This window comes from Triticum aestivum, chromosome 5B (assembly GCF_018294505.1).
Source record: "Triticum aestivum cultivar Chinese Spring chromosome 5B, IWGSC CS RefSeq v2.1, whole genome shotgun sequence".
Lineage (NCBI taxonomy): Eukaryota > Viridiplantae > Streptophyta > Magnoliopsida > Poales > Poaceae > Triticum > Triticum aestivum.
The window spans coordinates 705,934,260-705,943,653 of NC_057807.1; the positions used below are offsets into that span (position 1 = coordinate 705,934,260).

Below are 9,394 nucleotides of genomic sequence, written 5' to 3' on the forward strand. Positions count from 1 at the left end.
AAGAATCCAAAAATACGTACTGATGGCACTATACCATATGGCATGTTGTGTATCTCAGGAGGACCAACAACGTTGAATGAGGCACTTGATGATCCAAGGTGGAAGAAAGCCATGGATGAATAATATTATGCACTCATGGAAAATAAAACTTGGCACCTTGTACCAGATCAGAGAGGTAAAAATATTATTGATTGCAAATGGGTGTACAGGGTTAAAAAGAAGGCAGATGGAACCGTTGACAGGTATAAGGCACGTCTGGTTGCAAAAGGTTTTAAACAGTGTTATGATATAGATTATGAAGATATCTTCAGTCCTGTTGTGAAAGCTGCTACAATAAGACTTGTTCTAGCTATTGCTATGTCCAAGGGATGGAGTTTGCGACAGCTAGATGTACAGAACGCGTTTCCGCATGGTGTTCTGAAAGAGGAAGTTTACATGAGACAGCCACCTGGGTATGTAAGTAAGAAAACACCACATTATGTGTGCAGGCTTGATAAGTCACTTTATGGATTAAAACAGGCACCTAGAGCATGGTACTCTAGGTTGAGCACTCAGTTAAGATGTCTTGGCTTCTTTGTATCAAAGGCTGACACATCACTGTTTATTTATAACAAGGCAAAAGTAATCATTTTTGTGCTTATCTATGTTGATGATATCATTGTTGCAGGTTCATCACAAGATGCTAATGCTCTTCTACATGGCTTGAGCTCAGAGTTTGCCTTGAAGGATCCGGGAGATCTGCACTTCATTCTAGGTATTGAGGACAAGAAAACTCAGGATGGTATAGTATTGAATCAAAAAAAATATGCCAATGAGCTCTTGGTTTGTAGATCGGGCTGATTATATTGTACGCCATGGTAGGGCTTTCTACCCTCAAATCAATATAAACCCCGCGGCTCCTCATCCGAGGAGTAGGAACGCTTCCAAAACCTAACACCGTGAAGCCAATGCCAGATGGAAAGCCAAGCAATCAGGGAGTAGAAAACGGAAGTTACGGAATCGTACGTAGACATATTGTGGGGCTGTCGTTTGGTCTACGATGGCAGCAAGACCGATCCACCTCATCCACGCACGACAGGCAGTGCAGCGGACAAGGCCCAAGAAGGCCAAAACGTATGAGTGCTTTTAGCCTTCAGGCAACACACAGAAGATACGTTGGGCCTAAAACTGAATTTTTTTTCAGACTATACATATGCGTATATGAACCCTAGTTGGGGGCAAATCCTAAACGGCGCCCGTTTCTTTGCTGCGCGCAAATGGGCGCATACCCCCGCGCCGCGCTGGGCAGGCCGATTTCTTCTTTCTTCTGTTAAAACTGCATCAATCACATTTCTTCTTTCTTCTGTTAAACTGCATCAATCAAAAAATGGTGAGTGCAATGGTTCAAACTTGGGATGCCTCGTTTAAGAGAGCAGCGCAGTTACCACTAGGCAACGAACCACTTGGTTTCTGTAAACCACTTTTCTTTCACTGTTTCTCCAGGTCGCGAGGTTTTCTTCTTCTTCTTTTTCGTGTTTTTTTTTCATTTTTCATATCTTATTCCTTTTTCTTTTTTCATAAATGTGTGGATTTTTTTTTCAAATTTGATGAACCCTTTTCAAATTCAATGAACATTTTATCAAAATCGATGAACTCTTATTTCAAATTTGATGATTTTTTTTCAAATCAACGAACACTTTTCAAAATCAAAAAACTTTTTTTCAAATTGATGAACTCTTTTCAAAATCTATGAACTATTTTGAACTTTTTTCTAAATCGATGAACTCTTTTTCAAAATCGATGAACTCTTTTCCAAATTGATGAACTTCTTTCAAAATCGATGAACTCTTTTCAAAGTTGATGAACTCTTTTTTCAAAACCGGTGAACTTTTTTCCAAATCGATGAACTCTTTTTCAAAATCTATGAACTCTTTTCAAAATGAATGAAGTCTTTTCAAAATGGATGAACTCTTTCTCAAAATCGATGAACTCTTTTCGAAGTCGATGAACTCTTTTTTCAAAACCGATGAACTTTTCTCAAAATCGATGAACTATTTTCTGAAATCGATGAACTCTTTTCAAAATCGATGAACTTTTTTCATAACTGATGAATTCTTTTTCAAAACCAATGAACTTTTTCCAAAATCGATGAACTTTTTTTGAAATACGATTTTTTCGAAAACCGATGAAGTTTTCTGTAATTCATGAACTTTTTGCCAAATGTTTTCAAATATATTAAAATTCAAAGTGCTACAGTAAACATTTACATGTGTAGTCCCTCCGTTCGAAATTACTTGTCACAAAAATGAATAAAAATGGATGTATCTACAACTAAAATACATCTGAATACATTCATTTCTTGGATGAGTAATTCCGAAGTAGTAAATTGCGCAGCTACAAATGTACATTATGAATTCGCTCCGAATTTGGTCAGTAGCGCGGCATAGTCCAGTTGGTTAGCGCTAGCCATTCGTTGTTGGAGGGCACGAGTTGGATCCTCTAAGAAAACTATTTTCTCGGTGTTTTCGGTGCAAACGAAGCTCTATCCACTGAAATTTTGCTGGGCTGGACCACCCATCGCCTTCGGGCGCCAGGACGACGAACCAGAGAGCTCCTAACCAGCGCCTTCAGCGCCAGTTAGGAGTTACTGGCGCTCACACAATACCTGGTATGGGCCAACCCATCATGAGGCCATCAACGAATCGCTCGCCAGCTCGTGCCTGCGTACTCTTCGTATGTTACGTGCAACGCAGGTCTGAAAATGTTAATAAAAACATATACTATAATTTAAATGGTGGCCGCGTTGCCGCATAAAAATAATAATATAATGTTTCATCCATTTGGTCTCCGATAGGTTGTAAACAGTGAACATTAAATCTACTTAATCCTATCAAACCCCATTGTTAAACATACTAGAAGAACGCCCGTGGGTTGCAACTGGGCCACATTAACTTTAAGAGTTCAATATTACGACATTGGCGACCTTTTTTACCATCAAATCCTCACACACACACTCTTTCCCCCTCCCTCTTCCTCACTCTTTCTCCCTCTCTCTCTCTATAACACACACACACATAGCCCATTCTCCCCACCAATAAGACTTACTCAATTGGTAATAATGTGTGGACTTATGGTGAGCTTGACTGAACTAATGAATAATGTAATATATTCCTCAATTATTTAACAATGAAATTTCAGAAATGGGAAGATTATGTAACACCTCAAGCCGTTAGCTAAGTGACCTCCCCCTAATGATGCCAGGCTTGCTAAGCCAAACTGCCACTTGATAAAAATCAAAGCCCAATTCGAATTTAAAATAAAGTTAAATAAATTATTTTATCAAACAGTAAAACTAAAATGTTCACCATATTTTATAAATACCATTGACCTTTGACATGTTGAGCCCAACATTATTTGACCAAAAAAATAAAATCTTATCAAATTAATAAGAGGTCCAATAGTAGTTAAAATAACCAATTAAATATAAACATAATTTTATGTATTTCCTTTTGGCCCCAAACTTTTTGTGCTCAAATTGTGTGCATAGTTTCACAATTAACAAAATCCATTTAGTTGATATAAGAATAAATAGAAAACGGTGTTAAAAAGGAGAAACGGATTATAATACATTAAAAACCAAAAGGACGATAAAAAAGGGGATTCCCCCTACCCGGGCCTTGCCATCGAACCGGCCCAGTGGTCCAGTGCCCGCATGGTCGTCTTCTCCTGTTTCCCGAGCCCGTCGCTACAGAGCCGGGCTCCTACCCGACCACCTCGCCGGCATCGAAGGGGAATGGATAAGGGTGACGCCCTGCCTCCCCTGCCCCCATGGCCTCACTCCTCCTCGACGCCCCCTCCCAGATCCACTTCTCCTCCTCGCTCGCTCGATCCCGGTGATCTGGACGAAGTCAGATGCCACGGCCACCATGACCGACCCCGTCCACACGGCCACTGCCCTCCCTGCTGGCTAGGAGCTTGCCAAGGAGCTCCGAATGCCTCCGCTACTTCGTCTGCGCCAACGAGATCAAGTCTAGCACCCCCAGATCGACGTTGTTGCCGTCTTCCTCAACCTTCGGCCACCGTGACATTGCCGTTCGATCCGCACCGCCCCGAGCTCCCCTGTCTTTCCCTAGGGTGCCATTGACACCGCCGTGCTCTCCTCTTGCCTTTCCCCAGTTTCCCCTCTCGTTTGCTCTCGTTAGGTATTTCGCCGTGGCCGAGAACCGCCGTCCGCCATGGCCATTGCAGGGGTAGCCACTGAGCTCCTCGGATTGACCCCGTGGCACATGCCCGCTTCTATGCACGCCCATGCCCAAGCCTTCAGCTCTTCTTTCGCGCCCTCGGGGCCACTCCCTCTCTGGCTCTCCATGCCCACGCACGTGCCACATTGCGTCCGTCGCGCCCGCCGTTGCCATCACGCTCGCCACAGCCATCGCACCACTGTGCCCTGCGCGACGCACACCCTGGCCGCGCGGCACACTCTCGCTGGCTGCGCTCGCCCCGTCAGCTGCCGCCTATCCCTTCGCTCACCCCGCTGTCGCGCCCCTGCCTCGCGCCGCCTCCCTGTCGCGGCCATCTTCTGTCGGCCACCCCCTCAGCCACGCCAGCCGCATCTCTGCCCTTCACCGTCGGCCACTTGCCTCGCCTGCTGCGTGCTTCTTCCTGCTACTATGCGCTGCTCTACCACTGGTACGCTCTTGCGCCATGCCCTCGACACCGCCGTGGACAAACATGGCGGAGGGATTGTCAATGGAGTACGAGGAGGAGGTGGCGGAGAAGGTGTGGAGAGGCAAGAGGTCTAGGGTGGCGTCAGCTGGCTGTGGTGGAGGTGATTATGCGAGAAGCAGCCGGAGCGGAAGGAGAGGTCACAATTGGAAAGAATCGCAAAAAAATCATAACCCGGAGATCTCATTCCAAAAAAATGCTAATATCGATGGAGGGGTGATTTCCTTCAATAGGTGGAAAACATAGGAAATATTGGATGTTATCAAGGAAAGGTAAAAATTTAGGAAAGTTAGGATTTTGAACTGATTTCTATGCAAATGGGGTTTTATTGTTTGGTAACATGATATCAGTACCTGCCCGTTTGTGACGTGTCTGATTAGGAAAGTTTGCAAATGTTAAGAAACTATTTATTGGGAGGAAAGTTTGTGACGTGTTTGTTATTTGTTTCCTAAAAAAATCCACTAATGAGAGAAATCGATTGATTTAGATAAGTTAGGAAAGTTAGATTCAAATCTATTATTTGTTTCTTAAAAATTTGTTATTTGTTTACTAAGACAAATTGAACCAATAAAAGGAATCGCTTGTTATACGTTAGGAAAGTCCTGGTTGTAATAAAGAGTGAAGAGAAAAATAAACCGATGGACCAGGATGAGAGGGGGTGGTGGGAGAAGAGACAAAAAAAATAGTGAAAATAAACCGTGGAGACTATTCACCAACTGCTCCATTAGGAGTAAAGATTGAGTCATTGGACAAGCTAATTCTAGCTTGATACTTCTTAAGACTGATTATAGTATACAAGATGATTTCAGTGTACAACATAAATTGGTCGCAAGAAAAATATATGTTTGAAGAAGAAAATAGAACTACAATTTACACTCTTCGGCATCCCATACCGTAGGTCCCTTTTCCCTCATGATGGCATGTAGAGTTCTTCCATGGACTATCCGTAAACTTTCCATTTCCTGTCAAAGAAATCAGTATGTACTTCCATTTAATTCTAAAAGAACCGGTAATTATAAGTGGTAATTGTGTGGTGGCATCTAGGGTGAGCATACAAAATAAAATCATATGCCTTATGGACACTGGTAATTCAATAGTGCCGAACAAGAAAATGAGTAGAAATCTGCGGAATTGATGGCAATATATTCAATGAAATTACAACTCGAATATGAAAAGACATCTGGGCATTTTTGAAGATTGTTCAGTTTATGAAACCGTAACAAGACATATCATGGCAAAATCACAATCAAGAGGTTGCAAAACTTCCTTCAACATTCTCTTTCTAGTTGCAGACAAATATACACTTGAGTGATCATCCAGGAGCAGGGGCACTGCAGCTAGCAATGCCACCCTGCCTGCCAGTTTCAGGAGTTCTTATTTTCTCGAATGATATTCTCCAACTTAAAAAATGCAATACTTGAATGTGAGTATATTGTTCTGAAGCCTTTCAGGTAAAGGTCATGACATACAATCAGTTTACCCTAGTCCTTAAAGATGTTGCTTCACCAGATGACACTTGATTCCGTACATCATTCACTTCGGATTTCGGAACAAATTCGACGCTACTAAAGGAAATCACTTCCTCTGCCAAAATTGACAAAACAAAATCTCAAACGTGGTGACAAACAAAACCTGAAGTAGTAGAACTTTGGCCATCACCGTGCGCTGCACGGATCTGAGTGTGGCAGGCACAATGCACTCCTCTGAGGTGAGCGCGATCGGCACGGTTCACTCCCCAGAGGATTGATCCTGGAAATGTTTTGACTTGCTCGTCCTTCCATAGGGTTTAGCGACATCATTCCAAATTCCACACACCAAGAACAGTAAATGATCAGCTAAAATGTATTTCTGGTGATCACCATGTCAACAGTGTGCCAGAAAATCACGGTGATCTAAAAATTAAAATAAGCATGCCACATATAGCAGAAACGGTTGGAGTTATAGATTCTATACAATCAATCATCATACAAGTGTACTGAATGGTGCAGCTCCTGGTCAACTATCTGAACTTAATTACTAAAGCTGCATAGTCCATTTGGAATGGATCAACATGGGAATTTGAGCATTGTTCAGTGAGATATATTGATATAGCAGCACTAATACATAAATATTGATGACGAAAAAACTGAACTGTGGAAACATAATATAGTTTCCCATGTTACAGCTATGTGGGTAACCAAGCACTGCCGGTATATGATCATGATCCAGTATACCACGCTAGTGGAAGCTGAATTGATCTTTCTCAATAGAACTTCTCTTGTGATCATAGCTTCTTCAAATAGAAGAAAAATGGTATAATTACCAGTTTATAGGTCTTGGCTTGAATGTCTTGTTGATGTCTACGGAATTGAAAAGAACCTGCAGCAAAATCCCAGGAAGTTGAAAGGAGGTATAAATTTAGATATGAAAGATTGCATAATGGAACTGGTAACTGAAAGCAGCCTACCTGGAGCTGGTCAGATTTGGCTCATTAGTGTTCGAACTTTTATCCTTTTTTCACTATTGTATTATGCCCCTTGGTTCCTCAATCCACCTTGATAGAATTAATGTCTGATAAACATTATGTACACCATCAGGAAGTTGTAAACCAACTCGAGCTTGTGGGATCAACAAACAATGGCAAAATATATAAAGAATATAACTTGTGTATACCGTGAATGTTGTATGAATTGCTATGGAAGTTATTGTTGTAGAAAAAGGTCTACTGAGACCTGCTGCTATCCACTGATTCTTGGACCCACTAACTCTGTAAGACACAAATCAAGCAAGTGTGTTATATTAGAACAATCACAACTTGTTATATTAGGACAAGCATGTTCAGATGAGTATTAGATTACTACTCTACTGCAACAACACAACCGGCATTGCTGTCGTCATCAGTCAGTCCTGATGCAATCACCTACCACCACCATGTCCAGGATATGATATGAATATGGTTCCTGTTTGGTCGATGATATTATCCTGCTTTAGTGTTGTTCAGAATTCACTACACACCCCTTGCAATCTCTCTCGACCAAGATATTCTAACTAAACCAAAATTCTATCATCACTGAATTTAGTCGAGAGAGAACCATGCCTTTTCTTCCCTGTTGTTATCTTCTGATAGAGACATCAACCCAATGCAATGTTATATGGTGTGAATGAAATAGACACGGTTAGACGTAAGAGGAAGCACATATAATGATGATGCTGATGACATTGCCAAAATCATTTAAGAACTAAAAACTGATGCAGAAACTTGAAACAGAAGATCGAGAAAACAACAACACGCATATATTTTTGTAGTTAGGTGCATAAGGAAATGTTGGTACCTTTATTTCATCATTTGGCCTATGTCTAGAAATAACTTAGTGCAATACTTGAACCATAAGGCAGCCAGTGATCAAGGATGGACATCTCCTTCAAGCGACCTGATGTCGGAAATAAAAAAACGAAGATCCAAGTGTCCTTAAAGAAATGAAATAGACCTTTGTGCAACAAAACTTCAATTCGTACCACTAAGAAGGAGTGAGGATCCTCTGCTCCTGCAAGCATGCCCTCGTGTGCATCGCTTCCTCGACTGAGAACCAATCCTAGCAAGTTGCCTTTTGTAAAAAGATTAACACCGCGACCTTTGAGGCAATGTATTTGCATGATGGCACATAGCAGATCTTATGTAGCATACTCAGTTTGCTAAAAACTTGCCTTAATATTAGATTATCCATTTCAGAATCAAGGCCAGTTTTTCCTAAACATATTGGATCAGATATGTAAACTGTTTAGATTCTCATATACGAAACATGGTAGCCAATCTACTGAGAGAATTTAGTTCAGATCCCCCCCTTTCCCAGCATAATTAGATAAAACAGAGAGAATAAATATATGTTGGATTGGGGACAGAAGATGTGTCAATTGTGTTATAGGTGATTTTATTTGTCATTATGTAGAGCATATTTGGGGTTCTCAACTGAAAATAATAATAGAACTAATGACTGCTCCAGGTTACCAAAGTGCAAAAATAAAGAGAAATAAACACAAAAAGGAAGTAGACAAGTATACTTTCAGAACAGAAAGTGAGTCATGAGCCAATGATCTTAGTGCAGAGTTGCAATTTATTTGCAATGCCGCTGGTCGTGCCATTTCCCTTACCTGCAGCTACAACGAATTTGTAAGACCAGCACAACAGATATCTTCAGAAAAAAATATCCATTGCGGGTAGAGTGATGATTAGTTGTATTTTGGTGGCTGCAATGTGGGCGTTTCCCTGATTCGGTCGAGAAAGATGAGAAAGGATGAGAAAGGCTTCCTGTGTGTATGTTCTGCAAAATCAACCTCCATGGATGAAACAAATGTAACAAGACTGATGCTCAGGAAAGGATATTACCATGAATTGTGCTATGCAATCATACCGTTCATCGTGAACTCGCAGTGTCGTCGCCGGCTCGCCGCCACTTGCTGGCTCGATCATCTTGTCGAATCATTGGCAGCAAACGCACGACGGAGGACGGACAACTAGTGGAAGCAGCGGCACCAGCGAAGGAGACGGACATGAAGTGGATCCCGGAAGTTGGGCTCCGGCTCAGTGGTCGGGACGGGGCGGTGGCCGCGCGGGGCTCAGGATGGCTTGGCACCGGGCGTGGCGGCGCCGCAGCCCGGTGAAGTGGCGGCCATCGGTGGTGAAGCAGCTATGTTGTGTGGTGGGTGGTTCCGG

At 42.2% G+C, this 9,394-nt stretch overlaps 1 long non-coding RNA gene across 1 annotated transcript; it reads right to left on the minus strand.

The window, feature by feature from the left end:
- Window positions 1–6,692: 6,692 nt before the first annotated feature.
- On the minus strand, window positions 6,693–9,111 carry LOC123117850 (uncharacterized). The gene is made up of 5 exons (XR_006457540.1): window positions 8,200–9,111; window positions 8,016–8,114; window positions 7,357–7,450; window positions 7,151–7,254; window positions 6,693–7,062 (listed from the first exon to the last, which is right to left on the minus strand). It is a non-coding gene; the product is annotated as an uncharacterized lncRNA (long non-coding RNA).
- Window positions 9,112–9,394: the final 283 nt, after the last annotated feature.